The sequence below is a fragment of the Carcharodon carcharias genome, chromosome 9, assembly GCF_017639515.1.
Source record: "Carcharodon carcharias isolate sCarCar2 chromosome 9, sCarCar2.pri, whole genome shotgun sequence".
Lineage (NCBI taxonomy): Eukaryota > Metazoa > Chordata > Chondrichthyes > Lamniformes > Lamnidae > Carcharodon > Carcharodon carcharias.
The window spans coordinates 151,968,976-151,985,259 of record NC_054475.1 but is presented as its reverse complement, the minus strand read 5'-3'; the positions used below and the strand labels follow the sequence as shown (position 1 = coordinate 151,985,259).

The 16,284-nt window shown below is 45.6% G+C and overlaps 1 protein-coding gene across 2 annotated transcripts in view; it reads right to left on the bottom strand.

Annotated features, from left to right (window-relative positions):
- The window catches only part of LOC121282311 (phosphatidylinositol 3,4,5-trisphosphate 5-phosphatase 2-like), a 137,565-nt gene extending 129,846 nt beyond the window's left edge, over positions 1-7,719 (bottom strand). The window contains exon 1 of one of the 2 annotated variants that reach the window (XM_041195977.1): positions 7,468-7,719. The gene's annotated coding sequence lies outside the window, so the exon portion shown is untranslated. Of the gene's footprint in view, positions 1-3,908; positions 3,951-7,467 lie in introns of those variants that run through there. The other variant, XM_041195978.1, reaches the window with a different exon arrangement.
- Between the last annotated feature and the right edge of the window lie 8,565 nt (positions 7,720-16,284).

Sequence of the window (16,284 nt, the reverse complement as noted above, 5' to 3'; positions counted from 1 at the left end):
TGTTCTCCTTGGAGCAATAGAGTGTTTCAAAATTATGAAAGGGTTTCTTAAAGTAAATAAGGAAAAACTGTTTCCACTGACAACAAACCAGTAGCCGAAGGGAACACATTTAAGATAATTGGCAAAAGAACAAGAGGGGTGATGAAGAGTATTTTGTTTCACAGTAAGTTATGACTTGGAATGCATTGCCTGAAAGGGTGGTGGAACAGATTTGATAGTAACTTTCAAAAGGGAATTAGTTAGAAAAAGAAACATTTACTGGGCTATGGGGAAAGAGCAAGGAGATTGGGACTAATTGGATAGTCCCTTCAAACAACCAGCACGAACACAATGAGCCAAATGGATTCCTTCCGTACTGTATCACTCTACGGTCCTATGAAGAGTGTAGCCCTTTTTTGGAATATGCTATTGACAGGAGAGTTCAATGGTAAATATTTCCACATACAAGGCTGAGTCGGTCTAAGAGCTTCTTACTTATACATTGTCAAGTCAGCTAATCCAGGTACATGTCCCATTTTGCTGCCAGGCATAATGGGTCCACTTGCTTATTGAGAAACCAGGAGTTTCACATTATCTATCTGCGTCATTGAATTAGATCTCACTTTCAGTAACAGTTATGAATCTCAGCATTTTCATGATGCTATCGGGTGGAATTTAATGCCCCCTCTAGGTGAGTTCAGAGGTCGGGTGGTGGGGGGTGGGGGGGGGGGTGTGGTGGCATGTGATTGGGTGAGAGGGTGCAGGGTAAAGGTCTGGTCACCTTTCTGCCTCACTCTGATTAAGTCTGGGATGGGAAGGCTTGCAGTATTCAACCAACAACAGGCAGATGACTTGCCATGCGAGGAGAGCACCCATCAAACCCTGTCGGGTTTAGATTTGGTTGTGGGGGAGGGGAGAGGGTGGGGGCAAGGCCTGGAATTAAATGTTCCCCATGGAGATGTAGCCCCAGCAGCAGGGTTCCTGCTGCCAATTAGAGTCTTAGGGCAGAATTTTACAGCCTGTAATGGCGGGAGCGGAGCTGTAAAACACGGCAAGCCATTGAGAAGTCCATTGACTTGGGTGGGACCATAAAAATCCCTCCGGTGTAAAATTCTATCCATAATTCTCCTGGGACTCCTGGAAATCAGGTCAGCTAGGGTGCCACCAGTTTTGGCAGCAGGTTTCAGGCCACCTGGCACCCTCACTAAATCCGTCTCTCCTAATCTCACCATCACAAAGCCCACCTGCTCCCACTTCCGTGACACAGCCTGGTTCTAGTTTCACCCCATCTCTCCAGACCAGAGTTAAATCCAGGCGCCACAGCTCATTCCACATAGGATTCTCACAACCAGAGTGAGGAGTCTCCCTCCCCATCACTCTGATCTGGATTAGAAACCTAGGCCCCTGAAGTTCAAGATCACACAATATCGTGGAGCATAAATCCGGAGAAATTCACATTCAAACTGCATGGTGCTCTGGTCAAGTCTGATCTTGAGCGCCATGGTTAATTCTGGTCATGAAAGCACAAGAGAAACACCCTAATGCTTGAAGCAGCTCAGAGAAAAGCCACAAGAAAAGCTCTAGTGTCGGAGAACCAGGTTCTGAGAAAAGAATGGAAAGAACTGGGTTTTTCAGTCAGTAGGTGCCTGAGAGATGAATTTGCAGAAGAATCTAACATGACAAGTGGCATGGTAAAGATAAAGGTCAATCTGAAAAATGGCTGCAGGCTAAATTGGGAGAGTAGAGCAGGAGAATGACTTGAAACTAGTGAGAAACAAACTTAGAGCTTACACTAACAAGCTCCTCCTTCACGTAAAAAGTGATCAACACGTCAAATGGGCTTTTAGATAGATTACAGAGGCCAAAAAATTTGGAACAGTTTAATAAGCAAAGAGATGCTGCAATGGGCAATTCTTTTTCATCTTTTGGATAAATGAATTTAGATTGGCCAAATAGTATTCTTCGTATTTATGCCATTTTGCAACCTTGTGGAACATTTACCCAGAACTGTGCAAACAATAGCCAGGCAAAAAGATGACATAAAAGGCTTCAGACTTTGCGCAGTGGAAAAATAATCAATCCTACACTGTGATGTTGATCAAACCATTTCCTTTCATTTCCATGGTCAGCAACATAACAACCGAAATTTAGCTTCTTTCAATAAACAGAGTTATATGCATTGCTGATGAAAATAGCGGTGCATAACTGTTGCAAAAGTCATAGAAACTTTCGACACAGGAGGCCATTCAGCCCATCGGGTCTGTGACAACCGAAAAAGAGCTGTTCAGCCTAACCCCACTTTCCAGCTCTTGGCCCTTCACCCCATAGGTTGAGGCACTTCAGGTGCATATCCAAGTATTTAAGTAGAGTGAAGCTTTCTACCTCCAGCTCCATATTTGACCATGAGATCCAGACCTCCATCACACTGGGTGAAAAAGCTACTCCTTAACTCTGCACTAATCCTTCTACTAATTACTTTAAATCTATTCCTCTTAGTTATTGGCCTCCTTGCTATGGACAATAGATCCTTCCTAACTACTTTATCTCAGTCCCTCATAGCTTTACAGAACTATTGAACGTGTGCTTATGCTGCTTGATTCAATGTAGTAGAACTGTAAAGTGTACATGTTAGTTGCTGTGAGTAGAAAGCATTGCTTGTTCACCTTCTTCTTTCATTTATTTGATTAAAGAGTGGGACAGATGCAGACTGTTCCCAGATGAGAGGTCTAGAACAAGAGAACGAGAACATGAATTTCCAAAGAAATGCAAATAACCTATTGAGTTGGGAAATTTGCCACATTCATTCCCCTATCCAACTCAGGTACGCTTCTCAATTAATACAGAAAAAAACATGGGAAATCATGGAACAAGAAAGATATATCCATGCCATCAACTCCTACGGACCCCATACAATTCACTCTACGCTAACTTTAATATCTAGAGGCACGTTTCTGCATGTGTCAGCTTGCCACTCTAATTGGAAATCCAGCAAAACTTCTAAACATCCTTCGGACCTGACATCCCACATGTGATTCATCCTTGACTAACTGCCTTTAACGGCATGAAAACTCGTTAATCCCAGGAGCTCTGAAGCTAAGTTTCAGTCACTTCTTTCAATGAGGCCAATTTGTATCGATCATCATAACATTGAGTCCCATCCCAAAGCACCAATTCACCCAGTTCCTTTATAAATATGGTGGCCTGTTTCATGTAGGCAAGGGTGCACTCTAACATAAAAACAAAAAAACTGCGGATGCTGGAAATCCAAAACAAAAACAGAATTACCTGGAAAAACTCAGCAGGTCTGGCAGCATCGGCGGAGAAGAGTCGAAGGGTCATGAGGACTCGAAACGTCAACTCTTTTCTTCTCCGCCGATGCTGCCAGACCTGCTGAGTTTTTCCAGGTAATTCTGTTTTTGTTTTGCACTCTAACATAGACTGTTAACATACAGAGTAAGTAGATCAATAAAGACAGCATTAAAATCCAACATATGCTATCCTGATCATCCAGTTGGTAATTGCAAACACAAGTGAGCAATCAAGTTGAAACATGACCTGAAAGCAGGACACACAATAGGATTTATAGTGCTATAATAAAGGCATATTAGGATAACCCAGATGCTGGGAGTTTGATTGAGGAACAGGCCATCAAAGCAATACCAAGTGAGCAGGTCAATTAAGTAAATTTATATGAAAGAACCATTGTAAAAGACATTAAAGGGAAACAGACTGTACCAAGCAGAGTCTGATTGGCAAATAATTACAGTGTCAGTGATTTGATTTTTGATTATTGCCAAGGTTAGGTCCAGCCCCTAAGGATTAGGCTGGCCTGGGATCAGGGCTAGGCTTTTTGTTGAAGATTAAATTCATTTGAAACATTAATAACTATTTATGTATCATAAAACACTGATGTAAATAGAAAAATTGACCTTGTTTTCAAGAGCAGATTCAAAGCCCGAATGTTCCTCTGAGCCAGCTTCACCGCCAAGACTGTCGGGGCGAAACATGTGAGGCCCTCACCGTGCTGACTGCCCAGTCCTTTCACCCTGCCCGCCCACCACTCCACCATCCACGTGTCCACAATGCTTCCTTTTCCTAATTTAACAACATATTTTTTCCATTTCACAGTGTGTTCTTCCTTCCACTGTATCAGCAAGTAATAATACACCAAGGAGGATCTCAAATGATGAAATTGTTGCGACGATACTTTGCCGCATGAGTTATAACAAGCTGTCAGGATAGGATCCCAAGCACTGGACAGCGCTTTCCGCTTTAGTGCTGGCCCTGCCCTGAGATTCAACTCCTCCATTTTAACGGGCAGAACTGTGTGGACTTTGGAGTGCAGAAATGGAAAATGCCAAACAGTCAGCCCATGACATAAACCAAGTGGTGCCTGGGATTCACAGTGCGCCACTATGGGACGATGCCAACCATTTTGGAATTTGGGAAGCTCAACAATTTCTCTGAAGGCAAAATCTCCTAGGCCAGAATTTTGCCCTTGGTGGGGGTGCTTGGCGACGGTGGCCTTTGAAACCAACCCGTGATCGGCACCGGACCGCGCTTTCACGCTGGCGGGCTAATTAAGGCCCGCCTAGCGTGAAACGTGAGCGGCAGCGCTCAGCGCTGCCTGTGCAGGGTCGGTGGGAGGAGGGGAATTAGGAGGAGGGCGAGTGGGCCGAGTGCGAACTTCATGCATGTGTGCGAATGAGCGCTTCATAATCTCTCTGTGGCACATTAGAAAAAAATTTTTTTTGAATGTAATGAAACGTGACCCCTCATATGACTCTGTCACATGAGCAGGGAAATGTTATTAATGAAAAATGTAAGTTTTTATTTTATTTTCATTTACTTTTAGAAACCTCACCCGCCCATGGACCAGGTTTCCAGGAAAATGCAAAGGCCTCTTGGCCTTTTTGCCTGCCCACCAACCATTAAGTTGGACGGGCAACAAAAAATTTTATTTAATTGATTATTTAATGGTCTTAACAGGCCTTTTAATTGTCGGCGGGCGCGCTACCAGCTCCGGCGCACGCTCATCGGCTGAACAATCGCGCGACTGCGCATTGACTTTGGCACTCTCGGCCGACGTCAACGTGCATCATGTCACGTTCCAGTGGGTCAGGCGCGTGCCCACCCGCCAAGCAAAAATTTATGCCCTTGGAGTTGGAGATTTTGCTGTTATGTTTGTTATTTCCAACTTGTATAAATTTCTGATTGTTGGCATTGAATATCAGTGAGGTTCAAAGGTAGCCATTGCAGCCCGTGTTGATATACTAACAGCTATTAAGTAAAAGATGTTGCATTCCTGATATGATCCTTAATAGATGATCTAAGAAATATTGTTACTTTTTCCTTTGCAAGTCTCTCCACCTCCTTGAAGGCACCTACTATTGCTGGATAGATTTGTTTATATATTTTCTTTATTCGTTCACAGGGTGTGGGCTTCACTGGCTGGGCCAACATTTATTGCCCATCCCTAATTGCCCTTGAGAAGGTGGTGGTGAGCTGTCTTCTTGAACCACTGCAATCCATGTGGTGTGGGTACACCCGCAGTACTGTTAGGAAAGGATTTCCAGGATTTTGACCCAGCAACAGTGAAGGAACAGCGATATATTTTCAAGTCAGGATGGCGAATGACTTGGAGAGGAACTTCCAGGTGCTGGTGTTCCTATCTACCTGCTGCTCTGGTCCTTCTATATGGTAGTGGTCATGGGTTTGGAAGGTGCTGCCTAAGGAGCGTTGGTAAGTTCCTGCAGTGCAACTTGTAGATGGTACACACTGCTGTTACTGTATGTCGGTGGTGCAGGGAGTGAATGTTTGTGGATGTGGTGCCAATCAAGTGGACTGCTTTGTCCTGGATGGTGTCAAACTTTTTGAGTGTTGTGGGAGCTGCACTCATCCAGGCAAGTGGGGAGTATTCCATTACACTCCTGACTTGTGCTTTGTAGATAGTGGACAGGCTTGGGGGAGTTAGGAGATGAGTTACTCAGCACAGGATTCCTAGCCTCTGACCTGCTCTTTTAGCCACGGTATTTTTATGGCTAGTCCAGTTCAGTTTCTGGTCAATGGTAACCTCCAGGATGTTGATAGTGAGGAATTCAGTGATGGTAACGCCATTGAATGTCAAGGGGCAATCGTTAGATTCTCCTTTCTTGGAGATGGTCATTGCCTGGCACTTGTGTAGCATGACTGTTACTTGCCACTTGTCAGCTCAAGCCTGGATATTCTCCAGGCATTGCTGCGTTTGGACATGGACTGCTTCATTGCCCACATATTCAAGTAACAAATCCAAGTAATTGAGTGTCAGTGCACTGCAGAGAGCATCACGCACTGGCATGCTCAGGCTGGTTGGGAGTGGGTCACTAGATAACAATTATAGAATCATACAATGACACAGCACAGAGGGAGGCCATTCGGCACATCATGTCGGGGCCAAATCTTAGCAAATTATTTTTTAACTTCCTCATCAATCTTAGACTAATTATAGTTTTCCTGTCATTGTCCGGATGCTGATCAGTTAACTCAGCATGGAATGGGGTGAAATCTGCTATTTTCTGGTTTGGATAGCTCAGTGTAAACTTACAGAATCTTTGGCGAAACTCAATGGGGTAGATCTCAATCTTGTGCGATAGTGCCGATCTGTTGATGGAGAATCAGCAGCCCGTTCCTACATCTCTCCCAAATTTTTATTTCCATTGAAGTCAATGAAGACTCACCATTGTCTGTCTTACACTGTCACACAAAGTCAAAATCTACCCCAATCAGTTTTAATTGGGTCACAAACTAATCGCACTATTGTATAAATCGCATTAAAGCTGATCATCATGTCAATTCTACAACCATCATCATTAAAAAAATGTGCTCATCTCCCAATATAATTTAAAAAAAAATTGGATTACAAAGCTACAATTTTTTAAAAAATGAAACTAATGCTAATTCAATGAGTACTATTATCAAACTGAAATAAAAATGCTCTTAGATCACACTTTAACAATGGGTGGGACACCAGCAGTTGAGCACTGACCGTCAAACCATTCTCTATTTAACACCAACGCATCGCGGAAATTATGAAAGATAAAAGCGTAGAAAGCCGACATTTGTCCCCCAAAAGCAAGTAACCCACAGCAGAGTATTTCACACACCAGTCACGTACCTGACGCAGATGAACAGTTGTTATTGATCAACATGGTGGGTGAGTGGGGGGAATCATCTTAGCTCAGTTACTTTGAGAACTCAACATGTCTGATATTTATCTCTGCAATGTTTATCTACTTAAAACAGCGCTGTTTTTTTCTAAGAATCCAATCAAACAGGAACGCAAGAGTGAATCTCACACTCATCAGATGTTAACAGTCTTAGTGAATGTTCATCATTAAACCGAGTTTGGATATAAATAGTATTTTCCATTCTTTTATGTCCCTTATCTAAAAGTAAATATATGTGATGAGAGTTTCACAGAACACCACCCTTTTCGATGAATACACTTACCTTTTTGACCTGTTGCTTGGTGTTTAAAGTCTAGACAAGTCCACTGTTGTTGCAGCTTTTGAGAAGCTAGGCTTGTCTCCCTGCCTGTCCCGTGGCTTCACTCATGAGTCCTTCTGCATGCTTACAATTCGTGCAGTTTACTGACAGCCCTGTGTGTCTCTCTGACGGTCCTGTGTGTCTCACAGGCCCTCCGGTGGTGGAGCTCCTCAGTGTCAGTAATCAGCAATTGCCTCCTTGCTCTTGAGAAAACCACTAAAAGCAGATGTATATCTTAGGTAGTTCGAAGCAGTCTGTGTCTTTCTTACGTTGAGTTGCTTGGCACATGATCTCCAATTAAGAATATTAAACATGCGGTGCTTAACTTCCCAAATTACCTTTATGAATAAGGTATATGTTGATTCAGACATATTTGATACATATTTTTATATGGGGAAATGCGGTCCTGAAGTTTCATAGCAACAAAGAGAGATTTTAAGATTAAGACAGCAGTAAGTGATGTTCCTGGGTGTAGTGGCATAGGAAAGGGTCTTGCAGATGTGGGAATGTGCAGAACAGGAAACAGGGTGGGCTAGAGCCAACAAGAAGACAGTGACAATTCCAGTGTTGGACGCAGCTGAGGGGATGGGTTGGCCAGCAGCCTATGTCCTTAGGCCCCATGACAAACCCAGAGGGGAAATAAGTGAAGCCCAATACTTTGTTAAGACATGCAACAGCCAGTTAGAAAAATTTAAATAAATTTTTTAAACTTGCATGCCTCGTGGAATGGAAAATAATAATCATTGCTTAAAAACAAAAGCTTAACTGAAGGAAAATGGGCTCAGAGATGTTAGAAAATAAACATTATATTGAATAACCACCTCCAACACCATCAACAGGGATAACCATGTGAGATGGAGTTTAGAGAAGCAGTAACTCCATCTAGTGTTGGGAGGACTGAAAGCTAAGCAGAAGTGTATGTACTAAAGTTAGACTTCAGAGTTCGAATAATAGAAATGCAGAATAACCAGGAAATGTGACCCACAAGAAGTACACTAGATGCAAGGTTATTAAAATGTTATGGGCGTACCTCGAGTGACCCTGCTCCTGGTGATTTAGTGAACTTGCTGACAATAAGGCTTTTTGCACCAGGCTGTGCATAATCACTAAATAGGTTGCGTTCTTTTTGTGTAACATGGGGCTGAGTTTCCATTGGCCCCTGAGGGCGAGTTAGGGTGTGGGTGCGATTTGAAGATTGCATCCTCAGACGTCGTCAGTAGATACCAATGCCTCTAGAATGCGACCTAATTTCCAAAGGAAGGATGGAAGTGGGGAAGCTGGCAACCCACGTGCCTCCAATGAACTGGTCATCGAGCTCATTGTGGAGCTCATTAAAAGGCTCCTGAGTCACAGTTTTAAATTTTACACCAGGAGGCACAGGGAAAGTACAGTGTCTGGGGCACATCAGGGCGCATGAACACCGCTGGGAGCCATAAGTGCGAATGGATGCAATGGTCAACAGATTTCTGAAACAGAGATTTATCAGTGGCACAAAGTTGCCAATGCTGTTGCTAAGTGGCTTGCAATCGTTGACAGGGAGTGGTTCTGATGAAATGTTAACCATGTTTAATTTCTCCCCCCAGATGCTGCCTGACCTGCTGAGTATTTCCAGCATTTTCTGTTTTTATTGTCTGATATTGTGGTCATTTGCTGCACATTGAACAACATGTCAATACAAGGAAGCCTGGAACTAGATGAAGAAGAGGACCTGGAATGCTATTCTTCCTCAGAGGATGACAGGAAGAGGAGGAAAAAGAGGAGGATGGTGCCCAAGGATTGGAGGAAGACCACCGAGACTGTCCTAGTCCTCATGGTGATCGACAGGCTGCCATAGCTGCAAGGGCCACACTAATTCAGCAATGTTTCACTTGAGTGACCACCCCCTCTTATGACAGATGATACTGCAACACACTTTCTATCAGAGACAGAAATCATCCAGCAAGCACAAATATCTGAAGAATCCCATTGTCGCCCAAATAGATAGAAAATGGAGTCTCCATCATTAACAGTCTCCCACAACACAGGCTATGGCACCCCAGGAATTCTAACCCACACCTCCTTCCCTACCCCACCTCAGCCTCCACCACCACTCCTTAATTCTTTGTCCCTTTTGACATCAAGCAATATTAACACACAAGTCTGACTGAAGCCATAAGCAATTATTATTGGAAGAAAGGTTAGTGAACAAATAAACTAAAAATAGATCACCCAGGTGACCCATATTGTGCATTTACAATGCAGTACCTTGCATTGCTGTCCACTTCCACAGAGTTCTCCCCTGTGGCTGAGGATGGGGTTATGGCAACCTGCTCCTTTGTCTTGTGGCTGAGTTGCTCGTGGCTTTTGTTCTCGTCATGGAAGTGCCCATATTGGGGCAGCTTTTGTAGTAGGGCCTTGTGGTTCTACCACTCCTTCCTTTCCACACTAATTCTGGCATCACTCTTTCAATTTTTTTATCATTTGAGTTGGTCTCAGCTCCTGCTCTTTTTCCGGTTGGCAACCTGTAACAAGTGGAGTGCCACAGGGATCAGTGCTGGGGCCTCAGCTATTTACAATCTACATCAATGACTTGGATGAAGGGAACCAAATGTATGGTAGCTAAATTTGCCAATAACACCAAGATGGGTAGGAAAGTAAGTTGACAAGAGGAGGTAGAGACATTGAAAAGGGATGTAGACAGGCTAAATGAGTGGGCAAAAAGTTGGCAGATGGAGTATAATGTGGAAAAATTGAACTTGTCCATTTTGCCAGGAAGAATAGAAAAGCAGCATATTATCTAAGTGGAGAGGAGTCGCAGAACTCGGTGGTACAGAGGGATCTGGGTGTCCTGGAACATGAATCACAAAAAGTTAGTATACAGGTAAAGCAAGTGATTGGGAAGGTAAGTGTAATGTTGGTGTTCACTGCAAAGGGAATGGAATATAAAAGTAGGGATGTTTAACTTCAGCTGTACAGGACATTGCTAAGGCCACATCTGGAGTATTGTGTAAAGCTTTGATCTCCTTATTTGAAAAAAAGATATAATTGCTTTAGAAGCAGTTCATAGAAGGTTTACTCAATTCATCCCTGGGATGAGGGGCTTATCTTATGAAGACCTTCCATCCATCATAAGGCCATAAGTGGGGATGTTCGCTGATGATTGCACAATGTTCAGCACCATTTGCGACTCCTCAGATACTGAAGCAGTCCAAGTCCAAATGCAGCAAGACCTGGACAATATCCAGGCTTGGGCTGACAAGTGGCAAGTAACATTCATACTACACAAGTGCCAGGCAATGACCACCTCCAACAAGAGCGAATCTAACAATCGCCCTTTGACATTCAATGGCATTACCAGCACTGAATCCCCCACTATTAACATCCTGGGGATTACCATTGACCAGAAACTGAATTGGACTTGCCATATAAATACTGTGGCTACAAGAGCAGGTCAGAGGCTAGGAATCCTGCAGTGAACAACTCACCTCCTGACACCTCAAAGCCTGTCCACTATCTATAAGGCACAAGTGTAGTGTCAGGAGTGCAATGGAATAGTCTCCACTTGACTGAATGAGTGCAGCTCCCACAATACTCATGAAGCGCGACACCATCCAGGACAAAGGAGCCCACTTGATTGGCATCACATCCTCAAACATTCGCTCCCTCCACCACCGACGCACAGTAACAGCAGTGTGTGCCATCTACAAGCTGCACTGCAGGAACTCACAAGGCTCCTTAGACAGCACCTTCCAAACCCATGACCACTACTACCTAGAAGGACAAGGGCAGTGGGCACATGGGAACACCACCACCTGGAAGTTTCCCTCAAAGCCACTCATCATCCTGACTTGGAAATGTATCGCTGTTTCTTCACTATCGCTGGGTCAAAAACCTGGAACTCCCTCCCTAACAGCACTGTGGGTGTACCTACACCACATGGACTGCAGCAGTTCAAGGAGGCAGCTCAGCTCCCACTTTCTCAAGGGCAATTAGGGATGGGTAATAAATGCCAGCCTAGCCAGCAACACCCAGATCCCGTGAATGAATTTTTAAAAAGGTTGAACAGGTTGGGCCAATATCCATTGGAGTCCAGAAGAAGAAGGTGATCTTACTGAAATATATAAGACCCTTAAGGCACTTGATAGGGTAGAAACCAGGAGGATGTTTCCATTTGTGGGAGGTACTTGAACCAGGGGACATAGTTTAAGAATAAAGGTCCATCGTTTAAGACGGAGATGAGGAGAAACTTTTTCTCTCAAAGGGGGTGGGGTGCACTCTGCGGAGTTCTCTTCTCCAAAGAGCACTGGAGGCTGGGTCATTGAATTATTCAAGGCTGAGTTAGACAGATTTTTGAAAGACAAGGAAGTCATGAGTTATGAGGCAGGTGGTGGGGTGAGGGGGGGAGGTGCGGGGGGGTGCAGACGGCAAGGTTGAGTCAAGACTACAGCCAATCAACCATGATTTTATCAAATTGTGGAGCAGGCTCGAAGGGCTGAATGGCCTTCTCCTGCTCCCAAGTCCTATGTTCCCATGTTCCTATGTCCACTCCTCCTGGTATCTGACAAGTACCAACTAATTCTGCCTTGCGTGAAAGTATCTCACCTGGTGTCTGGGAGTTAAGAACTAAAGACAGAATTTTCCAGTCTTCCCCATGGCAAGTTTAATGGCAGGTGGGGGTGGTGGGGGTGGGGGGGGGGGCGGTGGGGGAATGTTTCAGGGGGAGTTGAAGGTGGTTGGAGGGGAGAGGGGGTGCGTGGGGGGAGGGCAAGGGGACAATGCAGCAGCAGCTCAAAAATCAATTTCCCTCAGCATAACATGATGGTGGGATCTTCTGTTCTGGAGTGTCATGGTGGGTTGCAGTTCCTGCCAGAGGCCGGCATAAAATCAATTAGCTTCCGGGTGCAGGAAGGTGGGATTAGAAATGACACTTGTGTGTCCTCAGGCTGGCATGGACAAGATGGGCCGAATGGCCTCCTTCTGTGCTGTAACTTTTCTATGGTTCTATGCTTCTCACTAATGGTATGCAGATGAAGGCCCAACTGGAATCGCAACCCCTCCCCCACCCCCAAGCCCAACCCGTCTGCAACGCCAGAGGGAAATCACACCAGTCCAGAATACGTCTGGACCAATATGGTGTGTGAATGTTGGCACTTACCTTAAGAAGGCCTGGGGGCAGCTTGCGGAATGGACAATAAGATGGAGGCCTCCAGCAACCGGAGCCTGGAACACCATATGCAGCACTGGATGGGTACAGCGTCAACCACATGGATTTTCTCTGCCCAGCAGCATCCAGGAGGTGGGTGTTCTTGGCCTAGCAAACTCTTCCAGGGTTTGGATCATCAATCTACAGATGGGAAGGCTGCAGGAAGCACAGATGGGTGGCGAGGGTCTGTGCTGGGAAATGGAGTTTTGAGGCAGGATGAGGAGAGGTATGAAGAGATGGGGTGGGTGTGCCGGCCTAGAGGAGGGCAGGACAGGTTGGGGGTGGATGGGGGAAGAGAGATTCAGTGGGGGTCTTGCAATGGGTGAGCTGGTACAGAGTGGGGGGGACGTGGGAAGGTCCGTGTTAGGTTGTGGGCAATGGGTGGATGTTTGTGCAGGTCTGGAGTGGCATGAAGGGTTGTGCAAAGGTATGGAGAGGCACAGGTTTGGGGGAACGGCTACAGAGGGGAAGGGTTCAGAGGAATGGGTCAGTGGAGTCAATGTAGGATTCCTGGGAGGTGCACTGAGGGTATGGGCGGTGGGGCAGGGATAGTAACAGTTAAAGGGGGCAGTGGGAGCCAGTAGAATGGGAGGGTGAGGGTCCAACAATGTCACATAAAGGGGCACTGATTGTTGTTGAAGTGGATGCAAAAGTGACATGGATTCAGGGGTTGCAAGGATGAGGGAGGCATGTCTATCATTACAGGGGTGGAATTTTTGGGAAGGAAGGGGACTTACGCATTAACCTGGACAGGACAGGAGGTGATGGGGGAGGGTTGAAGGGTGACTGAGGGGAGGTCGATACTGATTCCTGGGGAGGATGGGGCAATGGTTATCTTGGGGGGGGGGGGGGGGGGGGGGGTGGGGGTGGGGGGGATGGGGGAGGGGGAAAAGCGTTAGACTCTACCTCAAATGTTTTTACTATCGTGGCTAGTCACAACTGTGCCGAGCCTGGTGATGGAGATCTCAAGATGCTGCGTGGGAATTGGGTCATTGGGTGTGGGCGATCATGCAGATTATCTCAACTGAAGGGGAATCCCAGCATGTAGTAATTGCAATGCTATAGTCTTGGGACAGATGAGAGTGTGAAGGACAAAGGCTCAACATGCGGGGGAGGCTTCTTGCACACGGCTCACAAGGGCCCTGGCAAAGGCTTTGCCTCCTTGCACATGCCTGATTCCAGGGGAAATGGGGTGTCCCTCGGAAGATAATGGGGGGTGGGGTGCACAAAGGCTTAAGGACTAATGCAAATAAACCACATCAGACATTGTTAAAGTGCAAGTGAGCTATATTTACAGAAGTGTCATATGTGCAACAATCCTGTTGCACCCCTGCAACCACTTGTGAATTCAGTACTTATCTTTTTCTTTCCCTGCCACTTCTTCTAAGTGCTCCTCTGGCATCCTCAGCGGGGGTGGAGGTAGCCTGATCACCACTTGGCCCTGTTGCCTTGGATGACCTTGGTGGCCGTCCTTTAGAGACCCAAGGGCTGGAGGGCCCAGGCTTATTTTGGCTGCCCTGCTGTGGGGCAGCTGCTGATGAGGCTGAAGGGGTCAGAGGCAAAGGGGATTCCGCAGGGCCAACACCCTCAGAGAATTCTGAGTGGAGGTCCCAGGGGTGTCCAACTGCTGCTCCTCCCTCTTTAGCTGCCCGAAGGCCCCTGACTGAGGCCTTGAGGGGAAGGGTCATCTGGAGAGAAGTTCCGCGTCTCTTGTAGCCACTGCAGAAGCTCACATATGGCTACAACGATGAAGTGCAGGACCGCGTGCATCTCCAGCAAAACCTGCTGGACCAGGTTCTCCATGGTGTCCGTCATATGGAGACCTCCAAGCATGCACGGGTTGGAACCACTTCATCAGCCAGCAGCCAGCGGGCTCCTCCATTTTGTGTGCCACACTGTTAAGGGCCTTAGGCATCTCTCCTCATTGTCCCTCATTTCTTGCTGCCTTTCCAGTAATCCTTGGAAGGCCAATTCCAGAGACCTGTCATTGATTGATACACTACAGAAGGGTTCTGGAGCTGCACCCTCCAGATCTGTAAGAACCTGTAGATATAAGGATACAGACATCACAGAGGCATGTCATTAGTGGTCATTGCTGGTACCCTCAATGTTTGAGCCCCTTCACCAGCACTTATTGCCCTAATTGCCCTCGAGACGGTGGGAGTGAGCCAAGTTCTTGACCCACTCTGGTTTGTGTGGTGCAGATGTTCCTACGGTGTTGCTAGGAAGGGAGTTCCAAGATTTTGACCCAGCGACAGTGAAAGAATGGCGATATATTTCCAAGTCAGGATGGTGTGTGTGTGTGTGAGCTCAAGTGGAACTTGCAGATGGTGGGGTTCCAATGCATCTCCTGCTCTTGTTCATCTAGGCAGTAGAGGTTGCGGGTTTAAAAATTGCTGCTGATTTAATTATCTGGCAGTCAAGGGAATTAATGTAAAGGAGTTACTTAAATTCATTTCCTGACACATTTATTTAAATAAACTAATTAATGAGTCAGAGCCTGTTCTGTTGAAGGGTCATGAGGACTCGAAACGTCAACTGTGCTCTCCTCCGCCGATGCTGCCAGACCTGCTGAATTTTTCCACCTGCTGAGTTTTTCCAGGTATTTCTGTTTCTGTTTTTTGTTAAAGAGTCATCATATTTGTTTCTGTGCCTCATTAACTGGTCAGGATGAGTGCACGTCCAAACCTGATTAACACAGCGTATTCGCTCCACATAGAAAACCCAGGACTGGGCCCAGGTTATTTTAATACATTTGAGAATTATTAATTTGAAATATGGAGTTGAGCCACATTTTTGAATGGGGCTGGATGAATTTGTCAATTCTCTTCTCTTAATCTCCACCTCTCCTCCCAAACTCTAGTATGGTTCCATGAATTTGAGCAGCCCTCTGGCTACTTTTCATAACATAGATAGTAAATGTCAGGAGACAACTCAGCAGTGAGGGCATCACATCCCAATCTTGTTTTCACCTAAAGTCGATACACTCGTGCTTTACAGCATCTGGAAACCAGATTGGAGCCAGAAGAGGCCTGAGAAGGTAATATTCACCTTTTTCCTTTGTGACGCCAGGAGGAGCATCAGTGCTCCTCTGAAACCCCCAAAAGGAAATCTTAAAGCCTCCCCCTCCCCCAATCCCATCTAAATTCACCAGCTCCCAACCCAACATTCCCATCACCCTGCACCGCTCAACCTTGTCAATCGTAGGCATCTCAATGGAAACGCCAAACCAACATGAGCTCATGGCTTAAAACTCTCCAGAAAGATTGGGAAGATGGCCGCAGGCAATTAGAAAAGGTACCAGGGTTAAAATCCTGTTTATTTTTTTTTGGGGAAAGGGCTGGTCTTTGAACAAATAACAAAACTTCCCATCAAAGACTGGCCAGAATGTGTCCTTGCCTGCAATGAGTCTTTCAAAATACCACATAATCATCAGGTTGTGAAAAACAACACAGGATGTTTATAGGACAGTAGCAGCTGTGGCATATACTCCATCAGAAAAATAACTGTTAGCATTTCCTCTTAATCATCCAGGTGGATAACGATAATATTGTTAAAGCACAGCCGATGGTAAATGCTGAGCTGTTCAAATCCCAAAG